Genomic DNA, 18,704 nt, shown 5'->3' on the forward strand with positions numbered 1-18,704 from the left:
AAGGATTGAAGAAACTGAAGGGGAGAATGACCCCATAGGAAGATCAGCAGTTTCATGTAACCCAGACTCCAGGGAGCTCCCAGAGACCAATCAGGAGCATGCACAGGCAGTCCCAGGCCACTGGCACATGTATAGTAGATGCCTGCCTGCTCTGGCTTCAGTAGAAGATGTGCTTAATCCTCCAGAGACTTGACTCTCCTGGGAAGGGTGGGAGGAGCACCCTCAAGGAGGCAAGGGGTGTGGAATGAAATGAGAAACTGTGGGAGTGGGGACTGAGGGGTTCAGTGCCTAGAATTTAAATAAATAAAATAAAATAACCAAAGAAAACAAACCCTGGGGTCAACTAAGAATCTCTTGAGTGAAAGTGATATGCACGAAAAATGTTGAAGAACACCTTTGCTGTGGGACCTTTTGTTTGAGTGTACAGAGACAAGTACATTCACTAGTTCTGCACTCAGAATGGAAAAAGCCAGAAACAAGATAAATATCCTTTCAGAAAAAGGGTAGCCTGCACATTTATATGACATTCTTCTGCAGTGCAATATGAGTTACTAAAATGGGTTATGTATACTGTAGGTTCAGATTATTTTGTACTTAAAAATATGAAATGCCTCATAAATTTGCAAGTCATCCTTTTGTAGGGGCAGTGCTAATCTTCTTTGTATTGTCCCAAATTTAGGATGCACTGCCTAAACAAGCACAGATACTGTATTTATGACATTTATGTTCAATCATGTGACTAAATATAAATCTAATTTATACATCTTAACTGCTATTAAATTTCCATAATTATATAACATGAGTTTTCTGTTCAATATTTTTTAAATGGCAAGTAAATTATAGTATATTCTGTAAAAATTTAAAGCACAAAAATCAGTCTTTTCACTTTAGTGAATGGTAAAAGCTATTCAGTAACCATAGAAACAAACCATAAATATTCCGTTCCATAGTTTTGGTGACAATTGGAAAGTTTGAGTGAATTAATTGAATATGGAAGTGGTATAGATTTAAATTAATTGCATCTTTAATATTTTCTTCCTTTGTGTTTATGTGTGCGTTCATGATTATATGTTTATGGATATGTTTGTGTGCACATGTATGTCTCCACATGTGTGCAAATGCTTGGGAAACAAGAAGATAACTACAGGTGCTGTTTCTATAGCAATAACCAACTTGTGGTTTTTTGAGACATGGACTCTCAGTGGCCTGAAAATCACCAAGAAGACTTCTGATTAGCCAGTGAACCACTTCTCCTATTTCTGCTTTCCAGTAATGGGTTTATGAAGGTTCACCATCACATTCTGCTTTCCAGTAATGGGTTTATGAAGGTTCACCATCACATTGGCTTCTTTTACTTGAGATCAAGGTGTCCCCGTGGTTCTGCAGGTGCTTTCTAGACAGAACATTACCCTGATCTTTGTGCTATTTCTTACAGCAGAAAATAAGATCCTAACAGAGGAGATTTGAAGAAAATAATCTGTTTGATCTTGGCAGTAGGAGGAGTATACAATTCTCTGCTTGTTTAATTATAACCATAAGCCAGGCTCCCAGACTTCTCTTACACCCATCTGTGTATTTCATTAAGCAAAGACTTATTCTATATTAGTTGAAAAAAAACTGTCACTGCAAAACTTTGATACGTTTCTTTATCTCACTTCAAATGCACAAATCACATGGACGACCTTTCTCTTTAAAATTAATTAATTAATTTACTTTACAGTCTCATTGAATCCATTTCTTCTCCATTTCTTTTCAGAAAAAGTGAGGCCTCCCATGGACATCAACTAGCCTTGGCATATCAAGTTGCAGTAAGAGGAGGCATATCTCCTCCTATTGAGGCTAGAAGAGGCTGTGGCCCCAAACCAGGAAACAGAGTTGGAGAAAACTCCATCTCTTGCTGTTAGGAATCCCACATGAAGCTACATAACTGTTATATATGTGCAGAGGTCCTAGGTCAGTCCCATACATGATCCATGGTTGGTGGCTCAGTCTTGGTGTTTTTCTATGAGACAAGGTTATTTGACTCTGTGGGTTTTCTTGTGGTATCCCCTCAAGCTCCTACAAGCCTTTCTCCCGCTCTTTCTTAGGATTCCCCAAAACTCACTTAATGTCTGACTGTGAATCTCTGCAACTGTTGGATGCAACTGTTGCATCAATTTTTTGTTGTTATTGGTTTTTTGTTTTGTTTTGTTTTGTTTTGTTTTGTTTTGTTTTTCTTTGAGACAGGGTTTCTCTGTTTAGCCCTGGTTATCCTGGAACTCGCTTTGTAGACCAGGCTGGCCTCAAACTCAGAAATCCACCTGCCTCTGCCTCCCAAATGCTGGGATTAAAGGTGTGTGCCACCATACCTGGTTTGCATCAATTGTTGAATAAAGAGTCTCTAGTAATGATTAGGCTAGGCTCCTGTCTTCAAGTATAGCAAAATATCATTAATAGTGTCAGGTATGGGCTCCATCTCATGGCATGGGTCTCAAGCTGGGCCAGTCACAGGTTGCTCAGTACCTTGATTTTTGCTCCATCTCTACCCCTGCAAATCTTATAGGCAGGACAGATTTTAAATCAAAGGTTTTGTGGCTGCGTAAGTGTCCCAATACCTCCATCAGAAGTCTTGTCCTGGTCACAGTGGATGGCCATTTTAGGTCTCATATCTCCTATTGCTAAGAGTCTTAGCTAAGGTCATCCTCATAGATTCCTGGGAGTTTCCATAGACTTAGGTTTCTAGCTAGCCCTAGAAGTACCTTCCTCATTCCAGTTTTCTCTCCCAGTACTCTCTACCTCCACCCCCTTAACCTGTTATTTGCTTTTCTTATTGTTCTGATATGCACAGTTTAGCTAAGTTCATGATTTCATAGGTGCCAATATACCATGTAAAGGTAGAACAAAGCATTTTACACTGTTTTCATCTAGAAAGGAAAAGGAGAGGGAAGGAGGGAGAGATAGAAAAGCACTATGGTATACACCCCAGCTTCAGAACTCTCTGATCTAACACAACAGAAGTCCCAGAGCAATTGAAAAAAAAATACAGCTCTTTCTTGTGATACCTCCAAGTTCCTGGAAAGGAGTAATGAATTCTCTAGTCTTATAAATTTGAATGTTATAGATACCTCATAGAAATGGAATTATCTATTATAATTAACTCCATGATTTTGATTTTTTTATAATAGATGCTCCAACTAGATTTTTAGAACCAAGTAATTTCTCAAGCCTCTGCTGTTGGCATGATTCTAATTTCCCTTTGTCTGTAATTTCCTAGAAACTATTAGAACAGCAGTAGTCAGAACTACTTGTCTGGCCTCTTCTTAAATGACAAATTCCAACTATTAATTATTCACCCAATTTTATTTTAATATCATTTTATAATTAGAACATTAAACAATTCAATCAAATATATCCACTCTGACTGTATATTAGTCATGGTCAAACTTCTAGTTTTGTTTCTTTAACTATAGCTATTCTAAGTTGTTATAAATATTTGGTGGAAATTTTAAATATTTCAGCTAATATGTCATTGTGCTAGGTACTTAATAACATTAGTGCTAAGTGCTATTATGTCAATTTATCATGATATAAATTATATCAATACAAATGATATTCGTATCTATGCTATACACTTACACTGAATTGTCATGGGCATTGATAATCTAACTTCACTTATCAAATATATTGTAGAAAACCGTAATATACTCAACACACTCCTAGATAAATGGAAAAATACCAAATTTACTGTTTTCACATTAGATATGTATCACATGCTAATAATGCAACAGGTGAGGAATGAATTAGAAAGGAAGGAAAAGCATATATTTCAAGTGATCAGATAAAAGTTATAAATCAGCTAATGTATGAATGATGAAAAATCTATAAAAAGAGCAATTTTCTCACATAAGAAAATCATAGCAAGTATAAACCAAAGCACCTGGCAGAGTTATGGAAGATGAGGGGAAGAATGGAAGGAGAACGGCATCACATATGTCCTTCTGAATATTATTATTCATTATAGTAATATTGACATTCTTTTCCAGATATAAGAGAATGTTACACAAGGATTTTGCAAAGGTAATAATGCTGTGATACACTGAAAAAAAAGTTAAAGAAAAAGCAAGGAAATAAAATGATTCTAGTTGGGCATCTCTATACAGTGGTACAGAAACAGAAATTCTGTAAAGCCATAATGAAGAGATTCAAAACCTGAAAAGCATAGGAATTACATTACAAACCAATAACCATATTCACGAATACATCAATGTGTAAGAGAATGACTTAGCAAAGGAAAAGTGAGGAGAAAATATCCATGTGGAAACAAAAATACAAAAGTTAAACATTTTAAAAAAACAGATATAAAAGATATAAAAGATGCTGGGGTACAAATTTTGCAAGTTCAAAGCTACTCGGAAAGTTTAAGGTCAGCCTGAGTGGTTTAGCCAGGCCCCACCTCTAGCAAATTAAGTAAATGCATAAATAAAAAAAATAATTAAAAGAAAATGTATGTTGGCCATAGAGGGACACAAATTAATGGTAGAATATTTACATAGCATGCACAAGGCTCAATGCTCAATCCCCAGTCCTGAGCATATTTGACACATGTAAGATACACTTGAGAAAGAAGAAAGAAAACATAATAGACGTGAAATAGTGAAGTCCTGTAATCTTAGTACCTGGAACGTTGAAGCAGGAGGATCATAAGTTCCAGGCTAGAGTATACTACACACCAAACCCAACACTAAATATAAAAAGAAAATAAATAAATCCAATTATCTAGGAATGTTGTGATATGAAACTGATGTGACAGGATGCTAAATGTTTTTAATTTTTAAAAATATACTTTCTTAAGCTAGAGTGATTTAAACAGATACTTTATAATCATACATGATATACACAATGGTTCTAGTATAGGAAAACCAGTCAGCACCATCAGTTATAAGGTTTAGTATACTACTTTATACAGAAAGACTAAAACTCATATCTATAAAAATGTACTGGTAAAGAAGTGGGCCAAATAGGTTTTCCAGAGGGTGCTTCTAGTATAAACTGGGGCATCTACTTTGGAAATTTCTCCATGTGATGAAACAAAGAATCCATTTTAACATTGATCTCCAAAATACTGCTTCTAGTTCTTTATTTACATAAGTAAAGTATTTATGTATAAAATGTTTGTGTGTATTATTTTAAAAAAATCATTGTATGGTCCCAAGTTCAACGCCCAAATGATTGTCAATAGTAAGAGAACATTGCTTTTGGAAGCATTTGCAAGAAGTTAATAATGTTTTGCTCTATTAGTCTGTGATTATTAATTTTATGAGTTTATTTTGTTATTTTCTAACATGTATTTTAGAATGAATTATTATACTTACAAATATTTATATACGTTTGAAGGCAGTTATAGTACACTAGTTGCTACTTTCAGACAAGTGATTATTTTCAGTTTTAAATTAAATTAAGGTTTGGGGGCTTCTTATAGAATACTTGGTTTTTCATTTCAATGCCTTTTGTACATTATTCTAACATATTATCCTCCACAGTGCAGGAATTCTGGAAGAGTATGGAACAAAATTTAATTAGAGAAGCCTTCCTTTTTGAAGTTTACACTAAAACTCACTGTTACTGTTCCATATATTTTCACAGAAAATCAAGTAAAATTCAATTCTGTCTTAACATTTGTAATTACTGGTTAAACAGGCTCTGTCCTGACCCTAATTTAAATTTATATAACTTCAACTACAAAAAAAAATTTTTTAAAGTAAAGTTACTCATTTTGTCTTTCAATAAAAGTGATTCAGATGCAACAATTCAATGTTTTGGAATCTGAGGCTTTGTAACTCACATGTTAGCAGTGATTCTCTCTCCCTTTAACACTGCCTCATAGTTGACAGAGAGCAACTTTGAAGAGAAAGTTCATTTGGCTTAGGATTCTAGGTTATCGCCCATCTTTGAGGAAAAAAAAAAAAGTCAACACAGAAACCCAAGGAGCTGGACACATCGCACTCACATTCCAAGAGCAAAGAGAAATTAATATAACCATGCTGTCTACTTTCATCCCCAACTAGATTTCTTTCTCTTCAACAGTTCAGGCCCTGGACTAGGGGATGGTGCTACCCACATTCAGAGCTACCCACTGAGTCTTTGTATGTGAATAAAAAATCAAGACAACCTTCAACAGATTTGAGCATAGGACAACCTGATCTAGACAAGTCACCAATTGGAGCTCTTTTCCTAGATTGATAGTCAAGTTGATAATCAAAACTAATCATTACACAGGGCCTACTCCTTGTTGATCATATTACGTTATAAATTTTCTTTCCTTGACATTACTAAAACCTTTAGCAGGTCAAAATATATTCTAATACCAGGTAGTGCTAGAACACTTAGCAACTGAAGATATATTCTAACGCCATGACTTGTAGTTGATTACAATGGCAGCAGTGGTGGAAGAACATATGGTGCCTTAGTGAGCTCCACAATGTTTTCCACATTGGAGTCACAGGGCACAAGGAGTCAAACATTCTTACCTACCATTGACATATTTAGGTAGTGATGCTACTCTGTATAGAATTAGACAATCAACTGAGGACAGTGAATGTGTCAGCATTTAATATATCCAAAGTTATGGTTGAAGAAGGAAAAAGTCCATTTTAACCTCCGAAATTCTAGAATGTACTGAGAAAAATGTTCCTTCTCTGCAAGTCTAAAAATATTAAAATCTCTAGAAATGAAGTAAATCAATTTTTTTAGCTGTAGAAGATCAGCATGAAATGCTTTGATATTATCTAAGCTTTCAAAAAGGCATACTGCCATCTCAACATACTGGTGTGGCTTGTGATATTATTAAGGAGAATATGATTAAATTTGCATTAAAATTACTTTCATTCAATGGACAAATATCAACATTAGTTATGCCATAGCTTTAAGAGATTCATATTAGGTGTTTAATTTTATGATTTTGATTATTATGGCATTTAAACATCAATACTTTACCTTTTCTGAGTTTATGCGAATTATAAAATATTGTGATTTTATTCTAGGCAAGTTTTAGTTCATCTCTCTGTGAATATATGAAGAACATATATTGGCAAGTAGAAACCATTGACTCCTTATTCCAAAACAATAGTGAAAAATTAACAGAAAAGATTAAGATAAATATAATCAGAATAAAAACAATTTTCAAAAGTACTTTGGTTGAAAATATCAAATTATGGTTGGTATTTCAACATGTACTAGAAATTTAAAACAAATGAACTCTATAGATTTCAGCAAAAAGTATTAACCAAAGATATAAAAAATAAAATATGCTTTATTTTTTCACTAAAAATTTACTGTAAAGTATATCCATTCATGGGAATACTTATATATTAAAATTACACACACACACACACACACACACANATATATATATATATATATATATANNNTATATANANNATATATATATATATATATATATATATTGTATATATATATAGTAGGTGTGATTTTTCAAAACATTTATACAATGTGCAAGTTAACATTTCTAATTCCTTGAAAATGTTTTTTGTTTTTGCTTTTTGTTTTTTTTGTTTTGTTTTGTTTTTTTGTGACATGGTTTCTCTGTATAGCTTTGGCTGTTCTGGAACTTACCCTGTAGACCAGATTGGCCTCAAAACCTCTGCCTCTCAAGTGCTGGGATTAAAGGCATGTGCCACTACTGCCCAGCCCTTGAATAGGTTTGATTGGGAATATATATATATATATATATATATATATATATATATATATATAATCGAGATTTTTCAATAAAAGTTTGCAGTATTTACTAATCAAATAGGATGATTTATATTTTCATTTTCTGTCTTATAAACTTTTGTCATATCTGTCCATTATAGAATTACTAAAAATAATTAATTAACTCTACTTAGTTATCTTCTTTTTCCCTGTGTGGGAAGAACACTTAAAAACAAACAACTCTCAGCAATTTTCAGTAAGGGATTATACAGTTAAATATAGAAAATTATAGCTACTGCAGAATTTGAATGTGTTAATATTAATTTTTAGTTTATTTTAATTAAACTGTTGTGTAAAGTTTTCCAGTTTCTCTATAACTGCATGTAGAATTCAATTCTATTTTGACATTAATGTCAACCGTGGCAATCTCTTGACTAGGATTCAACTTCCAGTCTAAAGTTGAACACTACTCAGTACCTGCAATGGAAGAAGGAGCAAAGCAAAGTTTTTCCTGTACCCAAACTGCCACAGGAAATGGATGTAGTGCTCATTTTAATAGCAGAATCTGAGGTTTATCTAATGAAATGACAATATAGCAGTGGTATCACAGGGTCTGAGAAAAGATGGGAAAAACATTTTCTGATTCACAGATCACTGGTTTCTGATGGTTAGTAAAACATATTTTAATAAAACACTGATAAAGGTATATTGGTGTCGAAGTTTTCTTTTCTGTTCTTTCCTGTTTGGTTGAACTCTTAATGAGTGAGCTCAGTATTATCAAATCAGAATCTGCCAGGTAAATCTGCATAAATATTTTAAATGACAAATAAAGTTCTAAAGTAATAAATGTAACTCTTCTAGCTCATCTTTTCAATTTCAAATTAAATGAATTTAAAGGATAAAATACTGCAAATTATTTACTATTATTTTAATTTTTGCACTATTAGCAAAATACAACAAACATTACTAAATGAGACTTCCTACAGTGATTTTATATGAACTCAGTGTATTCCCGAATGTTTTATTTAATTCATTTGTATACATATTCATTTGCTATAATTAAGTTCTAGGAATCTATTATATAAGTCAGGAATCAAATAGATAAGTAAAGAAGTTCCCACACTTACCATGTCTTCTTGGGAAGCATACAGAGTTTGACATCATGAAGTCCAGAAAAGTCCAACTGCTATAGAATGGACATCGTGTCAAAGAAATCAGAAGTGAGGCATTGTGGGATGCACTACATCAAGATGAGAGGGAGAATCAAGATAATCCTTGTAAAGCTAGGTGAAATACACAGTGGCAAATAGTAAGAAAGTGCTTTTCAAACAACATAGAAGACAAGGAGAAACATCTGAGTTTGTCCTATGACTTTCACATATATACTGTTCCTCTGTGGTACATGAATGTCCTCATGCACATTGAGACCCTAAAAGACACACCACACCACACACACACACACACACACACACACACACACACACACGTACACACATACACACATACACACACAGTGAGTCAGAGGTATAAAAACTACCAAATGTGCAATAGGTCCTCTCAAATAAGCACAATGTGAAGTTTAAAAAGCTATAAACCATGGATAAGTGTATCAATTCTTCCTGGGAGTATTCTTTAGGTATACTTTTTTCTTTTGTTCTTTAATCTTTTTTTACAGTCCAGTCTTTATCCCCCTCCTGGTCCACCCTCTGACTGTTCTTCATCCCATACCTCCTTCCCTGTCTCCAAGAGGATGACCCCATTCCCCTACCCTACCCCACTAGATCTCCCCATTCCCTGGGTCTTCAAGTCTCTGGAGAATTAGGTGCATCTTCTCTCACTGAGGCCATACCAGGCAGTCTTCTGCTGTATATGTGTCAGGAGACTTATATATGGAGTGTATGCTAAGTGGTTGGTGGCTCAGTGTCTGAGATATCTCAGGGGTACAGGTTAGTTGAGACGGCTGGTCTTCCTATGGGATTGCCATCCTCATCAGCTTTTTGCAGTTTTCCCCTAATTCAACAACCAAGGTCCCCGGCTTCTGTCCCTTGGTTGGGTGTAAGTATCTGCATCTGACTCTTTCTGCTGCTTGCTGGGCCTCTTGGAGGGCAGCCATGTTAGGCTTCTGTCATTGGGATGAGTAGTTCGATTCCCTGATTAGCATCCTCATTACTCACCCTTGTTTGCCTTCTTGCTTAGGCAAAATGTTCAGTAGACTCTGAACCTCCCTTAGTGATACACTCTTCAGGCAGGCCTACAGTACAGGGCTGGCAGCCCTTAGTAAGCAACTGATATTATAGTTCTCAGCTCAGGGTCTCCGTTGCTTCGTCCAGAAGACCTCGTAGCTCTTGGGAACATTTCTGGTGATCAAAATGTTGTTTCTTTCTTTTCGATGATGTCTTATAGCCTTCAGTCCTTTTTAGTTCTCTCTCTCTCTCTCTCTCTCTCTCTCTCTCTCTCTCTCTCTCTCTCTCTCTGTCTCTCTTTGTCACACCACACACATGCATACACACACACACACACACACACACACACACACACACAGCAGATCTTCCATTCGCTTTCCCCTTTAATAATCAATATGTTTGAAATCTCAAACACATTGATGATAAAGAAGATGGATCCACTTGGAGGGTAAAATTCTCTTCCAAAAAATTCCATTTCCAAAGATTCATACATTTGATAAAACATGATACTTTAAGTTGCCTTATGATTTATTTGAAGTCTTGCTAAGACAGTATGTTTTCTGACATACCATATTACTATCTACTTTAGACTGCTGCTTTAAGACCCTTTTCATTGCATTAAACAAAATTCAAATGAAATTATAACACTGTTGAAAAATTTACCTTGTTTGAACAAAAACTCTCCACTAAAATTTTTGATCACTTAAAAAATCAAAAGGAAGAAGTAACAGAAAATTTTCAAAATAGATCACAATGTATACTTTATCTGTCACACTAATTCTATTACCCTGTCAACTCTAAGTCTACTGATGGCTGTCTCTCAGACAGACTCATTTACTCTATGTTCTACACAGACTCTTTCTGGTCCTTAGTGTTGTCTTTGGATTATGCCTCATCAACAAGAAAACAAGACCTGCTGGTGTAGTATCCCTTCTGTCTCGTTTTTATTTATTCATAGAATCAGGAAAATCAAGACTCAAACACGAGCAGTGGGTACTGAAGGATAAGGAGAGGAATTAGCAAACTAAGGGTCGTTCCTTAGAGAGCAGAACTGAGGACAAGAATTATTTCTTTCTTTAAGCCTGATAAAGTATTTGATTTATATAATCTCTACTGTACTAAATAGGTTACTTTATGTTTCTCGTTAAGTGAATAAGGAGTTGAAGTCTCTCATGCATGTTTTTGATGCTTCTCTGTTTTGCAGGCAGTGGGAGGGCAAGAGCTTGCCTACAGTATAATTATAGTGTTTACTCATCAGGACATCTTTTGTTACAACCTTAGAACAATTTCAAGGAGTTTGGAAGCAATGGAGCAAACATGAATTGGACCTAAATATATAAATGAAACAGTATTTGTTTTAATTTATATTTTAAAGGGTACAGTGAATACCATTCTAATGTACCATAAGAATTTAAATTTCTTCAATAATTGTGATTTTTTGGATTAGAAGAAACTTATATATTATGGATTTTGCCTTACTTTAAGAATGAAATATAAAACATTGGGGAAAATACATACTATTAATCGTTACATGCATTTAACTTCAACTACTGCACATGATATGGTAATTTGAATATGTATATCCCCTATACACACAAGTGTTAGAATGCTTGACCTACACTGAGTAACACTATTAGGAAATGTGGCCATATTGGAGTAGTTATGGCCTTGGAGGAAGTGGGTCATTTTGGAGGCTTAAACTATGCCCAGTGAGACAGTCTCATCCAGGATGTCTGAGGATCAAAATATACAACTTTCAGCTCCTCCGGAATTATGTCTGCCTACACACTGCCATGCTTTGCACCATGATTATAACCAACTAAAACCCTTCAGAGAGTAAGACATCCCCAATTAAATGTTTTCCTCTGCCTCCCAAGTGCTGGGATTAAAGGCATGCACCACCACTGCCTGGATAGCAATGGAATTCTTTAAGCCTGAACTCATTGGCCATACTAGCAGGACCATGGAAGACAATAGTGCTGAGGACGATTTGCATCATGAACTCCTGGCTCAAGAGGTTTCAGAGAAGAATTTTAGTATGTTGCCCAGAGATCACTCTTGTGAGATTTTGGCAATGAGTTTGCCTGCATCTTCACTATTGTCTGAAGAGTTTATCTGAAGCTAGAGTGAAGAGGTTTAGATTAATTACATCGATAAAGGAAATCTCAGTACAACCTTGTATAGACTCTGTTCTTTGGTTTACTCTTATAAAGAGCTATTACATCAAACATAGCAACCAGAGAAAGGAAAAATACAAAATATGATTCAAGAGTTAAAGGGCACTGGGAAGTAGAATGAAGCTAAGTCCTGTGTTCACAGAGATAAACAGATTAAAGGTTTTATATATAATTAAGGAAGCAAGATCCCACCCAGCTAAGCTTCCATCTTGTGAAGAGGATGTTGAAAAAGGGACACCGTTATTTATTCTAAATTTACTATGCATTTGCAGTTGTAAAAAGAATAGTTATATTAGATATTATTAGAACCCGGTTATTGTTGATGCATTTACAGTTGTATGACGCATAATTACATCATGATAGATTATATTATGATCTGGTTATTGTTTTTATTTTGACATAAGATATGATTGTGTATCAAGTTCACAAGGGGTAGATTGTGATGACCACTCTTGGTTGTAAACTTGACTATATCTGGAGTGAACTATATAATCCAGAAGAGGAAAGAACCTATGATCCAGATCTTGAGGAAGAAAGAAAACAAGCCTTTGATCCACAGGCTGGAAAACACAGGCTTTTCCACTGAATTTTTGAGGTGCGATGACACAGACTTTTGATCTTGATTGACACAGCTTTAATACAGGTCATGAGGCATAGTGGCCATGCTTATAAAGATGTATGATGGAAAGGAATCAAAGAAAAGCTTAGGTCCCTGTGTGGTGGTACACATCTTTAATGCCAGCGTTCAAGAGATAGAGACATGCAGATCTGTGAGTGCAACATCAGTCAATAGAGCAAATTCCATGACAGCTAAGGGCAGGCAGTGAAGGATAGCATCAAAACTAGAAAGCTGGTAGACAAGGAGGTCTTGTTCTAGCACCAGCAAGCAGAGGAACTTGCCAGCTTCAGCCCAATGATTCTGGCTATAAAGTCAAGTAGTGAATATAGAATCTCCTTCCATTATAAGCAGATTCGCTGAGGCCAGATACATGGCAGGAGAATCCCTGCATGGAATCCTAGAGAGGCCTAGATAGAAAGGGGTTACGTAATCTTCCATAATTAAGGAAAGTCATGGAGGCCAGGCATGTAAGAGGGTTGTTCCTGCATGGAGGGGCAGAGAGGCTACTACATGAAGTTGTGAAAGGCCATTGTATAAAACTGTAATGGTGGAGAGTGGATTGCCCTGGAGACCCCAAGGAGTTAGAGATGCCAGAATCATGGGATACTAACTAATGAAAGCTGCTAATAGAGAATGGAACCCATCCCAAGTGAAATAAGTGAGTTGCAGTCAACAAAGCTGAAAGGAGTTGGGTATCTGAAGAGCATTCTGACATGAGACATGGAGATGCAGAGTTTGGAGTTCGCCTAGCTAGGTTTTGGTTCTGCTTTCATCCAATGTTTCCTCACTGTGCTCCCTCCCCTATATTTTTTGGAATGAAAATGTCTTTCCTGTGCCATGATATGTTAGAAGTATGTGATCTGATTTTTTTATTTTGATTTTTACAGGGAGTTACAGATAATAGGTCACACGAATTTCAGAAGAGATTTTGAACTTTGGACTTCTAAACATTGTGGAGACTGTGATAGACTATGAGGGCTATTGAAGTTGGATTAAGTGCATTTTGCATCGTGTTGTGGCTACAAGCCTGCAGGAGCCTGGGAGTACAATGTGTTGGTTTGTATAGGTATGGCCCCCATAGACTCATGTGTTTAAATGCTTGAACTATGGAGAGTGACCCTATTAAGAGATGTGGCCTTACTGGAGTAGATGTGGCCTTGCTGGAATAGATGTGTCATTGAAGTCGTGTTGAAATCTTGGATATGCTTAAGCTATGCTCAGTGAGATCATCTCGTCCTGCTGCCTTCAGATAAAGATGAAGAACTCTCAGTTCCTACAGCACCATGTCTACTACACACTGTCATGCTGCCCTCCATGACAATAATGTATTAAATTTCTGAAACCCAATTAAATATTTTCCATTATAAGAAAGGAAAAATAAAACTCTAATTAAGACACATGCCTATCATAGCACCTCTCCAGTAGCAAACAGGCAGTGTTCTTAAAGTTATGAGTTAGAAAAAATGTATTAAAATGGAAATGATAAAATTTAATGATTATGATAAAAATTTATATCATGGGGTGAATTATGGTAACTTTATAAACAATATAGCATGTATTCCAGAATAATCTGCAAGTATTCATCTGTTTATATAATCTAAACAGGAATCCTTTGTCACAGGAGTGGTCCTCAAGTGTTTTCTCACAGTGACTTATCTTTTTATTCTTTCCCATGAATTATCGAAAGAAAAATTACTTTTCTTATTTTATTAAAATTTCCTTAATTTTTTTGTTTTAACAATTCCATATTGTATCTGTATATTATATATGTGTATATAATCTTATGTACATATATAGAATACACATTACACTCTGTTTAACTTTCTCTCGTACACTTTTTCATTTCTACCTCATTTCTATGATCAATTCTACCACATTAAAAGTCACTTCCCACCGACATTCAAGATTTTGTGTGTATACATGCATGTGTTTGTTCGTATATGTATGTGTGTGAGACCTACTGAGTTTAACCATAACTTTGCTATTCTTTATTGGAACATAGTGCTTTTGTCATAGAATAGGGTACACAACTGAAGATATCATCTGTTCCTCCCCCACATACCATTAGTACATCATAGTTTACTATGAAGAGTTGTGGCCACAGATTACAAACATACACACACACACATGCACATACACACTGTGAGTCTAAATCTTCTGTGTTGCTGCTGTGAGATTATGATCTCATAGTCTTTAAGGTAGATTTCATAGTTCTTCACCCTATCTTCTGCTACTGCACTTAGACTTTACTTGTCACTCTTCCAACTATTTCCAGAGACTCAGAGTACATGGTTTGAATGTCATTTTGAGAGTTGAGCAGGGACCTTCAAATATTCTCAGCACCTCGAGCAGCCATATGTCTCTATATTTCCTGTCTGTCAGCTCAAAGAAGTTTCTCTAATTGAAACTCACTGCTATAGTGTTTATCCACATAAGAACTGCAGAAGATGAGATTATCAACATTTTATCATGGATGGGAAGGAGCATATCAGACCCCACCTCTCAGTGGCCACTTATTGTGGGAGGATATTTCATTTTCCCACAGTGGTGTAGTCACAGACACTCTGTCCATGATCCACTAAATAATCTCTTAACAAGTCTCCTCTTGTGTTCATGTCTTCTTTGTGTTTATTGCTATGCGTTAGTTGTGGTTTCTAATGCTTGTAAGAAACAACATCATGATCAAAAGACAAGTTGTAGAGAAAAGAGTTTATTTGACTTTCACTTCCATAGTATTGTTCATATTGAAGGATGTTAGAACAGAAACTCAAACAATTCAGAATCCTGAAAGCAGGAACTGAGGCAGGAACCACAGAGGAGTGTAGTTTACTGTCTTAGACCAATCTGCTTTCTTATAGAACCCAACCCCAGCCCAGGGATAGCACCACCCACGGAGAGAGGGACCCTTCCACATTAATCACTGAAAAAATGTCTTGCAGCTGGATTTCAAGGAGATAATTTCCTCAACTGAGGCTCCTTCCTGTCTGATGTCTCTAGATTGTGTCAAGTTGACACAAAAAATCAGGCAGTATATTATGTTCAATTTTGCCAATAGTCTTTTCTCTTTCTATGAGATAATTATATGATTTCCATTTTTTTCTTTTTTTTTTTAAGATTTACTTGTTTTTTTATTTATATGAGTACACAATTGCTCTCCTCAAACACACCAGAAGAGGCCATCAACCCCATTTCATATGGCTGTGAGCCACCATGTGGTTGCCAAGAATTGAACTCAGGACCTCTGTAAAAGCAGTCAGTGCTCTTAACCACTGAGCCATCATTCTAGCCCCATGATCTCTGTTTTTAAATCTATGTACATGGTGTATAACATTTTAAATATGCATAAGGATGTTATTTACTGATAACCAAGGATGTTAAATCATTCTTTGAATAAAGAAATCTTGATCATGACAAACAAGTTTTTAATATGTCATTAAATTTTGTTCGTAACCATTTTATTTGGAAATTCTTAATCTTTGTTTCTCTGTGAGAGCAGCTTGTATTTTTGCTGTCATGTCTTTACCTTATTTTGGTGTCAGGCAAATAAATGCTTCATAAAAATAACCTAGTAGCAATTCTTTATGTTCTATTTTATGGTATAGTCTGAGGAGGAGCAGCATTGATTAGTTAAACCTCTGGTATAATTCATCACTAAATCCATCTGCCATTGGCAGCTTGCAGTTGGATTTTTGTGGAGTGATACATGATTTCTGAAAGTAACCCTTGCCTTAAAGAGACTGAACTTAGGAAAGCCCATGTGACTTCAACCATACTCAAAGAACTACAAGCAACTAAGGAATACTGAGACTAGGAGCAATAGTCTACTCCACGGAAGTAGTATAATACCAACTGGTTAACCCTGGAAATGTACATACAAATAATTAAACCAACTGCCCAAGTTATATTAATGAACACACACACATATACAGACACACACATATATATGTGTATGCATATGTATGTATGTATATATATATGCATATATGTTAATATTCATATATGCATGTAATAAAAATGGAAAAAGAGGGATGAATTTGAAAGAGAGCAAGGAAGGATATATGTGAAGCTTTGGAAATAGAAAAGTGAAGGAAGAAATGTAATTATAACTTCAAAAATTATAAAACTAAATTTTAAAACATTTTTTAAAAAAGGAAATGAACCTGTTTAAGCTTTAATCTTTCTCACTCTCCTCTCTAGCCCTCATTCTCTCTCTCTCCCTTCCCCCCTCTCTTCATGTGGCCATGGCTGGCCCCCCTCTCTCTCTCTTTCTACCTTCTCTCTTTCCACCTGCCTTTCTACAATAAATCTCTAAAGCCATTAAAAAAAAAAAAAAAGGAAATGAACTCTGTGTTGGACATTGCAGTAAGGTTAATAATAGACCTTGAGAGTATTTAAGAAAATGTATTTACCCTGTTATTCCATCATGTACTCAACTTGTTTCAGTTCAACCTGTATTTAAGAAAACAGTGCATTGAACATTACTATATATTAGATTTCTCATGTAATAAACCTAAGCTAGGTGTATAACTTAAATCTTAATTTAATCCTCTCTTTAATCCCCCCTCTCTCTCTCTCTCTCTCTCTCTCTCTCTCTCTCTCTCTCTCTCTCTCTCTCTCTGTGTGTGTGTGTGTGTATGTATGTGTGTTTGTGCGTGTGTGTGTGTGTGTGTGTGTGTGTGTGTGTGTTTTAATCATTTTCTGAAATCTGGCAACTGATGGGACACACACAACCGTACACAAAGCAAATAGCCCATAAATTTTGGAAATAACATGTGGTCATTGTCTCTACTTTGGTCAACCTATAAAGTGGCCTGACAACTTGTTAAAAGTGTATAATTTCTTTTGTGGAGACAAGTTCTCTCTCTGAGTAGTAGCTTTGAGGAAACTGTCATTTCTTGGAGTTCACCATTTCAGTAAGATTGGAGGTGACAAGTATCTCTTTAGAATACCTTCACTTCTCCTATGCCTGCCAAAATCCTTCTCTGTATAGCCCTGGCTGTCCTGGAACTCACTCTGTAGACCAGGCTGGCCTCGAACTCAGAAATCCGCCTGCCTCTGCCTCCCGAGTGCTGGGATTAAAGGCGTGCGCCACCACGCCCGGCCCTGCCAAAATCCTATCTTTAGAGTATAGTCCATTCTCCTGGCCTGTCCACAGGGGCCTAGCAGCTGCTTGCAGCTTATATTTTGACCTGCCACTTCTGTGGCCAGGTAGGACAGCTCTGCACTGAAGATAAAAGGACCTGTTAACCAACCCACCTCTCTGTCCTCTGTCTCTCTCTCTCTCTGTCTCTCTGTCTCTCTCTCTGTCTCTGTCTCCGCCCCCCCCTTCCCTGCCCTCACGTCTCTGCTCCTCTCTGTCACTATATATGTCCATTTGTTTTCTTCTACCCATTCTCCAGGTCCTCACTCCTCTCCCCACTCCCAATAATCCTCTTTTACACCAGAGTTATTGCACTGTGTAACTTCTTGGGGGAATACATCTTGGCTTAGCCCACCAAAGCCAAAGGTACACCTTCCCCTCACTGTATTACATTGAACCCTCTGGGCTTTCCAGTAAATTTAAAGCTAATGTCTCAGTCCATGTGCTCACAACAGCATGCACAATTTCTCTTTCAAGTTAGTGAAGTATTAGCTGCAGAATCAAGCTTTGATATATCACCCCAAAATGCAAAACAGTTATGGTTAATTAAAAACAGCTGTTTTTATAACCCCAATAACTTCTGCAGAAAATATAGCTATATGCCTAGTGGATAAGGGAAGGAATGGAAAGAGAAAATGCTTAAAATATGCATTAGTATGTTGGGGTCACATGAACCACTCATCACAGTCAGACAGAGGTAGTTTATTAAGCATATGCCCAAGGACTTATCAACCAAGGTCATGGTCTAGATTAGAAACTGAATCATGGCCTCAATTTAAAATTCTACAGGTTTTTTTTAAGCTCAAAATCCACAAACTTCTGTACCAAGTTATTCACCAATCAGGATTTTGAGATTGTTGATTTCCTTAGGAACATGTCTTTGTTTTATA

At 36.1% G+C, this 18,704-nt stretch overlaps 1 non-coding gene across 1 annotated transcript; it reads right to left on the bottom strand.

Moving 5' to 3' along the window:
• Nucleotides 1–596: 596 nt before the first annotated feature.
• LOC115063441 lies at nucleotides 597–699 on the bottom strand. Its single transcript, XR_003843318.1, has one exon. It is a non-coding gene; the product is annotated as a U6 spliceosomal RNA (small nuclear RNA).
• Between the last annotated feature and the right edge of the window lie 18,005 nt (nucleotides 700–18,704).

The sequence above is a fragment of the Mus pahari genome, chromosome 2, assembly GCF_900095145.1.
Source record: "Mus pahari chromosome 2, PAHARI_EIJ_v1.1, whole genome shotgun sequence".
Taxonomy (NCBI): domain Eukaryota; kingdom Metazoa; phylum Chordata; class Mammalia; order Rodentia; family Muridae; genus Mus; species Mus pahari.